Genomic DNA, 10,387 nt, shown 5'->3' with positions numbered 1-10,387 from the left:
ATATATATATATATATATATATATATATATATATATATATATATATATATATATATATATATAGACATATATATATATATATATATATATATATATATATATATATATATATATATATATATATATATATATATATATATATATATATATATATATATATATATATATATATATATATATATCTTTCTATATTTACAGGTGGGACACAGGGACACAACTACAATGGCACGTAACGACTTACGCACGCGGGGGGGCTTGGAAGGGGGGCGAAGCACCCCCACCAGCTATGTGTTGGGGTGGTGCGAAGCGCCACCCCAACACATAAAACGGAAATATTCATAGATTCTTTTAATATTAAATTATTATAAATTGGGCTTAAGGAAATATCTCCCGTGTCTCTATTTATAGCCAAATTTCTATTTATATGTTTTTTTATCTCAAGAGCCTCTTTAAAAGATTGCGGTAGACCATTTACAGTAGATATTAAAGTTGCCTATTCAAAAAGAACTAAATGGGCAGGATTTTCGTATATATGCTGGGCCAGAGCTGAATCAAAGTTGTCATTTTTATTTTCCAATCTCAGGGACTTGTCTATTGAAATTTTGTGTTCTTGCAATCGTTCCCCTAGTTGTTGATTGGTCCTTCCAATGTAAAATCTTCCACATGAACAAGGGACTCTTTAGACACCACTACCTAGTATAGGGTCCGTTTTATCCTTTCCCGAGTTGAAAAAATGTTCAACTTTTTGTTCAGTTTTAAAAGAAACAGAAAGATTATGTCTTTTTAAAATTTTTCCAAGTTTGTCGCTGAGTTTTGATACGTATGGTAATGTAGTGAAAGTTTTTTTCTCAATTGCCAGTGTACCTGAATCAAGGGGGACGGGCTTCCTGTTTTCCTGTTTAATCTTTTTTAATCGTCTATCTATTATATTTTCAATGAGGTTGATTGGGTAGCCATTGCAAAATAGAATGTCCTTAACATAGTCTAACTCGGATTTTACATGATTACGTGAACATATTTTTAGAACCCTGTCGACTAAAGAAATTACTACACCTCTTTTTACACAAGGAGGGTGATTTGACGAGAAATGTAGATACCGATCATTATGGGTTGGCTTTCTATATATAGAAAAATCCAGGCTGGGAATATTTTTTATAATTAAAACATCCAAGAAAGGGAGCTTTCCTGAATCTTCCAGTTCTATTGTGAATTGAAGATTCGAATCAAAAGAATTCAAATGTGCCAAAAAAACTTTTAGAGAGTTCTGACCATGTTCCCAAACAGCAAGAATATCATCAACGAAACGAAACCAGAGAGAGTGTTTTAAGGGGAAACTATGCAAAGCAGACTGTTCTATGAAATCCATGAAAAAGACATAATCTCTCTGTTTCTTTTAAAACTGAACAAAAAGTTGAACATTTTTTCAACTCGGGAAAGGATAAAACGGACCCTATACTAGGTAGTGGTGTCTACAGAGTCCCTTGTTCATGTGGAATATTTTACATTGGAAGGACCAATCAACAACTAGGGGAACGATTGCAAGAACACAAAATTTCAATAGACAAGTCCCTGAGATTGGAAAATAAAAATGACAACTTTGATTCAGCTCTGGCCCAGCATATATACGAAAATCCTGCCTATTTAGTTCTTTTTGAAGAGGCAACTTTAATATCTACTGTAAATGGTCTACCGCAATCTTTTAAAGAGGCTATTGAGATAAAAAAACATATAAATAAAAATTTGGCTATAAATAGAGACACGGGAGATATTTCCTTAAGCCCAATTTATAATAATTTAATATTAAAAGAATCTATGAATATTTCCGCTCAATCTAATTTAAGACAACATGTCCGCATATCTAATGAAAACCGAAATTGTAGACAGGCGAAATCTGTTGCAAGGCAAAGGATACTTATTCAATCTAATTGGTAACTTCTCTTTCATTGATTTAAACTTGGTTTTTTGTTGGTTGAGTCAGTATCTGTCTTCCTCTCGTGCAGGTCACTTATAAAGGTTAGATTTTGCTGTTTTTGTTTTGTTTTTTTTTGTTTTTGTTTTTTTTTTCTTTGTTTTCTTTGAGCACTGAGGACGACTTGGCGGAGGTCCTTGTCGAAATATTTGCTTGTTTTTCAATATTTAGCTACTGGCTGATAAAATCCTCGTTTTTTCACCTATTTGTTTTTTCTCTTTTCATTTTTTGTTCCCTTTCTTTGTTCTCATATGTCATGCATAGCCAGTATGGTCTCAGAACGTATTTACGTCAAGCTTACGGGGAGCATTTGACCAATATTATTTTAGATTTTTTAAATTGTGTTAAAAAACACGTAAATCTTATTTGTCAATTCAATTTCTTAGAAACTTGCAAAAGAAATCGAATTCTTCCCCCTTCTCTGCGTTACAATTTACACTTAGGTACACAATCTGAGGGCCCATTTAGTCAGAGAATGGGTTTCAAAGCTCTAACACATATTTTAAAAGACCATAGACTCAAAAGATATGTCCTTAGTAATAAAATATCAAATTTCAAATCTTTCTTACATCAGACTTTATCCGTTCCGGATTTTCTCCAAATTTTAGAGATCTCGCAAAGGTCTTTCCGACACGTTTTTAATTTAGCGAAAACCCGCTTATCAGAAAAATTTTCGAAACTTGAATTTCAAAATTTTCAACAAAGACGGATTTTCCTTCCTAGATTTTGTCCTGGCTCTCCTTTGGAAAATCTATCCTCCAAGGTTTTCACACCCAAGGAGCTAAGTATTCTATCAAAAGGACCTAAATTTGCAATGGCTCAGACACGCGTAAATATATCAGAAATTATTACGAGTGTGGAGTCCGGTATTTTTAGCTCTCATGGTGAAGTTGAAAATCCAGACTTACTAAGAGGAGAAATAGTAAAGAGTATTCTTGATTATAAGCCGCCATTAACGCTTACATCTCAATCAAAGGAAGAAATTAAAATCCTCGAAAAATTGAAAAAAGATAAAAATACAGTAATTACAAGAGCGGACAAAGGAAACACAGTTGTGATTATGGATTCTGCAGATTATCAAAATAAAATAAATAGCCTTTTATTGGATAAAAATACTTATAAAGAAATAAAAACTGATCCCACAGATAAATACACCAAGCAGTTGAGGAAAGAATTAGAAATTTTAAAAGATAATAGACTAATCACCCCTCAAATGTACAGAAAATTTTACCCAAAAGGTTGTTCAGCCCCGAAATTTTACGGTCTACCCAAAATTCATAAGAAGGATACTCCGTTACGTCCTATTGTAGCATGTTATAGCTCTCCAGCTACAGGCGTAGGAAAATTCTTAGCTACAATTTTCAAGTATCTTCTAACAACACAGAAATCTTATATAAAAAATTCCATAGATCTTGTTGAGAAGCTGAAAAATCATAGTATAACAGAAAAAACTATCTTATCTAGTTTTGATGCAATTTCCATGTACACTTCATGCGATGTCCATAAATGTGAACAGGCCTTACAAAGAAAATTAGAGGAAAATTCTACTTGGGCAGATTATAAAACCTTGGAAATTGACACAATAATGACGCTTGTACGTCTTTGCAACAAGTTCTCTTTATATTTTAGGTTTCGAGAAAAAATTTTCCTTCAGGTCAAGGGCCTGCCCATGGGCACTGTTTTGTCTCCTTTTTTGGCAAATTTTTACATGGATTTCATAGAACAGTCTGCTTTGCATAGTTTCCCCTTAAAACACTCTCTCTGGTTTCGTTTCGTTGATGATATTCTTGCTGTTTGGGAACATGGTCAGAACTCTCTAAATGTTTTTTTGGCACATTTGAATTCTTTTGATTCGAATCTTCAATTCACAATAGAACTGGAAGATTCAGGAAAGCTCCCTTTCTTGGATGTTTTAATTATAAAAAATATTCCCAGCCTGGATTTTTCTATATATAGAAAGCCAACCCATAATGATCGGTATCTACATTTCTCGTCAAATCACCCTCCTTGTGTAAAAAGAGGGGTAGTAATTTCTTTAGTCGACAGGGTTCTAAAAATATGTTCACGTAATCATGTAAAATCCGAGTTAGACTATGTTAAGGACATTCTATTCTGCAATGGCTACCCAATCAACCTCATTGAAAATATAATAGATAGACGATTAAAAAAGATTAAACAGGAAAACAGGAAGCCCGCCCCCCTTGATTCAGGTACACTGGCAATTGAGAAAAAAACTTTCACTACATTACCATACGCATCAAAACTCAGCGACAAACTTGGAAAAATTTTAAAAAGACATAATCTCTCTGTTTCTTTTAAAACTGAACAAAAAGTTGAACATTTTTTCAACTCGGGAAAGGATAAAACGGACCCTATACTAGGTAGTGGTGTCTACAGAGTCCCTTGTTCATGTGGAAGATTTTACATTGGAAGGACCAATCAACAACTAGGGGAACGATTGCAAGAACACAAAATTTCAATAGACAAGTCCCTGAGATTGGAAAATAAAAATGACAACTTTGATTCAGCTCTGGCCCAGCATATATACGAAAATCCTGCCCATTTAGTTCTTTTTGAAGAGGCAACTTTAATATCTACTGTAAATGGTCTACCGCAATCTTTTAAAGAGGCTATAGAGATGAAAAAAAACATATAAATAGAAATTTGGCTATAAATAGAGACACGGGAGATATTTCCTTAAGCCCAATTTATAATAATTTAATATTAAAAGAATCTATGAATATTTCCACTCAATCTAATTTAAGACAACATGTCCGCATATCTAATGAAAACCGAAATTGTAGACAGGCGAAATCTGTTGCAAGGCAAAGGATACTTATTCAATCTAATTGGTAACTTCTCTTTCATTGATTTAAACTTGGTTTTTTGTTGGTTGAGTCAGTATCTGTCTTCCTCTCGTGCAGGTCACTTATAAAGGTTAGATTTTTGCTGTTTTTTTTTTTTTTTTTTTTTTTTTTTCTTTGTTTTCTTTGAGCACTGAGGACGACTTGGCGGAGGTCCTTGTCGAAATATTTGCTTGTTTTTCAATATTTAGCTACTGGCTGATAAAATCCTCGTTTTTTCACCTATTTGTTTTTTTTCTTTTCATTTTTTGTTCCCTTTCTTTGTTCTCATATGTCATGCATAGCCAGTATGGTCTCAGAACGTATTTACGTCTGTACAGACATTCGTTTTTGAATTTGTCTTTTTTTAGTTTCTAGTTTTTTATCTTTTTATAGTTTTTTTAGTTATACCTCATGATTCTAATGATTGCCCTTGAGCTTTGTTGATGGTGATTGCTAATCAAACATTCCCTGTATCCCCGTCGTCATTTATATATCCCCCTGTGCCCCCCGGCGTCCCCGTTGTCTTTGTGTCCCTGTGTCCCGGTCGTCATTTATATTCCCTGTGTCCCGGTCGTCATTTGTGTCCCGGTGTCCCGGTCTGTATATACATTCGTTTTTGAATTGGTATATGATGAAATAAATTTTTTGTTTTTTTCCTTTTTTCTTAGTTTTTTTTTGGTTTTTACCTTTTTTTTAGTTTTTTTTCTTTTTTCCTTTTAGTTTTTTTTGTAGTTTTACCTTTTTATTTTTTTTATTTTTTTTTTAGTTTTGTTTTTCTCCTTTATTTCAGTTTTTTCCTTTTTTTGTAGTGTTTACCATTTTTTTAGTTTTTAGTTTTTTCTTTTTTTGTTTTCTTTTGTAGTTTTTACCTAGCCAAGGTTCGAACCTGGAACCTCTCGGACCTAGAACCTGGAACATAACGCGGTTTTTGGCATAGACTCTTTGAGCAGCTTCCTCGGCTGTTGCCATTGTAGGTTCTTCAGTCATTTTACAATTAAACATTTTTCCGTCCACGATCTTCTTAGAATTAAAAATTTATCTTTGAAGGATTTTCTTAAATACCTTTAATGACGTCATCGTCATAACAAACATGAAGACAACTAATTTCATGACGACATGACGTCACTCGACAGACTTAACCCACAGACAACTTATTTGTATATATATACATATATATATATATATATATATATATATATATATATATATATGTATATATATATATATATATATATATATATATATATATATATATGTGCTGTTTGGCGAGTGTCAAGGCCCAGCACTCGGCAAGCGGCTCGGCACATACATGTGAACTTCTTTTCCTGATTCTAGCCCATTAATGATATTCGCCTTAATTATGGTGTTACATAATTCAGTAACAATAAGGCGGGTCCCATTACACATCCCTTCTGAAATATTTAAGTGACGCAAAAGCATAACTATCATATATTTCCTAACTTTTAAGTCATGTGGTGGTAATTTCTTTTGTTTCAATTGAATTGAGGAATTCTGGAGTAAATTCAATTCCTTAATTTTTTTTTATCTTTTAACAGAATCGTAACTTTTATACGATTTATGTTCTCTTGGGAGGCGGTCGACGATTTTTGCATTTATTTTACTAACTTCTTTGTTGATATTTTGAAGCTAAAATAACCCGATCCTTCATTAGATTGAAACTTTGTTTAGACAGACGTTCTCCTAAGACTTTTTCAATTAAATTACCAATGGAAATTATGTCTTCCGGTAATTCAATTTCATTAAGTAGATTTTTAGTGAGATTTCCATTTCGAAGTTCGAGGATCACATGCTCGATGTCGAATGCTTTCTACTGTGTGTGTCTTTGCTCTTCATTTTCATTTTTGACGCGCTATATTTCTCGTCTTTGCATATCTTCTATCCCCCCATATCTTTGCTCTTCATCATAATTTTGACAAGTTTTGATACTCGCTGTTGCATATCTTTTAACCATATTTGTCAATTTTCTTCATTTTTGATTTTGATTACATCAACCGAACATTTGACACTAGTATTTTCGGAAATGAATAGGGATGAATTAAGGGCTTTACAACTGCGGTTTTAACTTTGCTTGCCAGCACACTGAATTGGTTCCAAGTTAGAAACTGGGGAAACATTATTTGAATGGTGGGTGAACCTTTGATTTCTTTAAAATTCCAACTCCGTTGGTTGTTTGGACCGGACAGATTGTCGAAACGCTGGCTAATATTGGCTCTTGCCTGATTTTCCAGAGTTCCAAGAGGGGGGAGAGGGGCTGGTATGATGGAGGAGGGATGTGCATTGGCTGATTTAAGACAGGCGGCATGAAATTCAGACTCATAAGAGAGACCGGATATGGCTGTCTTTGGCAGTCCTGCTTCAACAGAGGTGTATTTTTTCCCTCCCTGTTTTTTCGACTTTGCAATTCAGTCTTAAAACGCAGCTTTCTCCTTCTGTGGAAAGTTAGATGCACATTAGGACAACAATTCATGAAACAAAATTCATGAGCGATCATTTTACACAGAAATTTGTGTGGCAGAAGACAACACCCTTCTTGGCAGCTACTTTTAAAAAATCCACGCAAATATGAAGACACATTCAATTCTCCCCCTCTCTGCAGCCTCCACTTATGTGAAATCTGCTAACACGTCGCTCGGGGATATGATCAGTTGTTTGAATCACTTCATATGTATGAACAGAGGAAACTGTTGCTGAGTCTGCATAACTTGGCTGGTAAAAATGCTACTGAATTAAACAGATACAACAGTAGGCCTGGGACACTTCGACCAACCCTTATTACCCTGGTTAAACACTTTTCACAGGTAAAAAGAAACAATCATCCCAAGGGCTTTTGCAGAGCAAGAACTATGTGTGTATTAATTGCGGTGGAGGCCACATGCATGCGTTGTCAGCATTGATGACAATCAAACGAGGGGCTATCTTTAGTCGTTCCGTCACATACAAGACAAGCCAGGTCAGAACCTGGACAGTCTTTTCTTTCCACCTTTACATTTTCTACAGCAGCCATAAGTCTCGGTGCTACGCCAGGAGCCGCTGACGATTTTGTCAGCACGTTTTCACTCGGGGAAATAATAATCATTTTAAATTGATTATGGTTCTTCTCGCTATTATTTGGCTGTCTTGGACAATAATTTTTACTTCAATTTAGTCAGGATACAATTTTATGGAGAACCTTTTTGCGCAAGAATTACGCACACAAAGGTCTTCTTCAAGTATTTTGACAACTTAGTTTTTCCACAGCTAAAATGTGACCATCTATTGTATTTAATACACTGCACATCACCTGTTTTGCTGGTTGTTCCTTTTGAGCAGGTGCCGCAATATTCTAGATCCGTAATAGATGCTAATACTATGCACAAAGAGTTCATTCGAGTTTAATCCTCAAAGTTAATTAAATCTCTTAGTTCAAGTTTCCACAGTTAATAAATCACTAAATCCCGAGGGAATTTATAATAAGTAGCAAAAATGTGACAAGCAAGTAAATAAAATAATCAGATCATAAATGTCTCTGGGGAAGTCACACAGGTTGGACTTTACTTCATTAAAAGGTAAATTTTTTTGAAATTAAAGAATAATAAAAGTCTAGGACAAAAACCAAACAGTCCCGAACGTAGAAAATCAAGTCATGGGAAAGTGGTTGGTCAAAATATATGGCAGTGCTTTCAAACTCATAGGAATATTCTTATTTTAGAGTCTTTTAATTTTATGTTGTTTTAATTAAATGTTCTTACACTGGGTTAGGGAAATTCCACACAAATTATCCTGTTTACTTCAATTTAAAACCTTGAAACTTTGTAATGAAACTTTCCTCCTGAAAGAAGAAACATGATTTGAAAAACAAAACTTGACGTAGATATTTCATGTGACTTCTTTCTTTCAGTCAGAAAATTCTGCTTCATCTTTCAACAGTAGGTTCTCACATGTAGACACGAAAAAGCCAGTTGTTTTTGCCTCAAAGAGCATTGCTCAAATATTTTCAAAGCACAATGTACTATTTATCAGTCTAGCCTGTGGTCGATACTTTCTGTGTAAAACTTACAAAGGTTAGACTCTACTTTTTTGTGATAAACCGGAATTGTTGCCATGAAAAAAAAAAGCCAAAAACCAAAAAACTGGTTCCTTAACATTACTAAATGAGTCCTTGATTCTCAAAGTACTGAATTAAGAAAAAGTGTATAATCTTAAATTTTTTAATATTTAATATAGTAGGTTGATACTTTTAAAGAATGATAGAAGTATTCAAGGTTCAAGGTTCTTTTAATATAACCAATATATACAAAATATTAGGTAACTCAAGGCTGAGAGTATAGCTCGAATGCAATTGAGCTACCTTTAAGAAACACTAAATATGCACAAAATTAAAAATAAATACTTCTCTTAACCAAACTTGACGGAAATAAATAAAAAACAAATCCCGTGCCGTACGATACCACTTCCATCCTCCGCGCACCATCCTGAGACACAATTAAATTTACAACTTAAAACCAAGTGAGTCATAAGACATCTGGAGGCCTCATGGGCGAACCCCAGAGACCAACCCAATACTAAAAAAAAAATATAAACATCCTTAAAAAAATCCTTAAAAATCGGTGATTTAGATTTATAACTTTCAATCAGCACTCTTTTCAACTTCCGTCTTATAGCATCTATGCATACATTGAAATCAATCTCATTTTTCAATCTTTCCCAATGTAGAGGAATCAAATACCTCAGGCAAAAACGCGACCTATCTGTAACTACCATAGGAGTCCGCAGATTATATTTACCACGGGTTTCAACTTGTGAAGATGAAGGAGAAGAAATAAGACCCATCGATGCAAAATAACTCGGGAGCTTTTCTCGTTCAAGCTTAATCTTAAACATAACACTTAAAAATTGGATACTTTGCCGAACAGGAAGAATATTATGAAGTGAAAAAAGGGTCTCTGTTGTGGATTTTAACGGGAAGTTTGATGGCGATGGCAGAAAAGGTTTAAGTATACGAACTGCTTTATTTTGGATAATCTGTAAAGGGGTAACATTACTTTTAAAAGTGTTCAAAAAAAAAATAATAGATGCATAATCAAAATGGGATTGCACAAGGGAAAAGTAAATGGATTTAAGAGCGCAATATGGAAGAAGGTTTTTCAGTCTGCACATTATACCAACTCCACGGGCAGACTTCGCTCTAACCTGATTAATTTGCTCTTTCCATGACAAATTCTCATCAAACACAACTCCCAAATATCTTATCAATACAACCCTTTCAATAACAGACTCAGGTTCATTCGCAGAAAGGGAAACTGATTCTATATCTGGAAACTTGTGACCCGTCCTGCTGTAAACAATAAACTTCGTCTTCTTTCTGTTCAGAAGTAGTCTATTATCAGAGAGCCAAGTAGACAATCTATCATATGCGGATGTTAAATTGACCACTAGCTCTTCACGAGATTTACCAGAAACGGTTGCTGCAGTGTCGTCAGCAAACTGAGTGTCTATAGAAGAAACTCTAGTAGCTGAGCACAAATCATTAATGTAAACTAGGAAAAGTAGAGGTCCTAATACGGATCCCTGG

This window comes from Artemia franciscana, unplaced genomic scaffold (assembly GCF_032884065.1).
Source record: "Artemia franciscana unplaced genomic scaffold, ASM3288406v1 PGA_scaffold_97, whole genome shotgun sequence".
Taxonomy (NCBI): Eukaryota; Metazoa; Arthropoda; class Branchiopoda; order Anostraca; family Artemiidae; genus Artemia; species Artemia franciscana.
The sequence above is the reverse complement of the archived record's forward strand: the minus strand, read 5'-3'. Positions refer to the sequence as shown.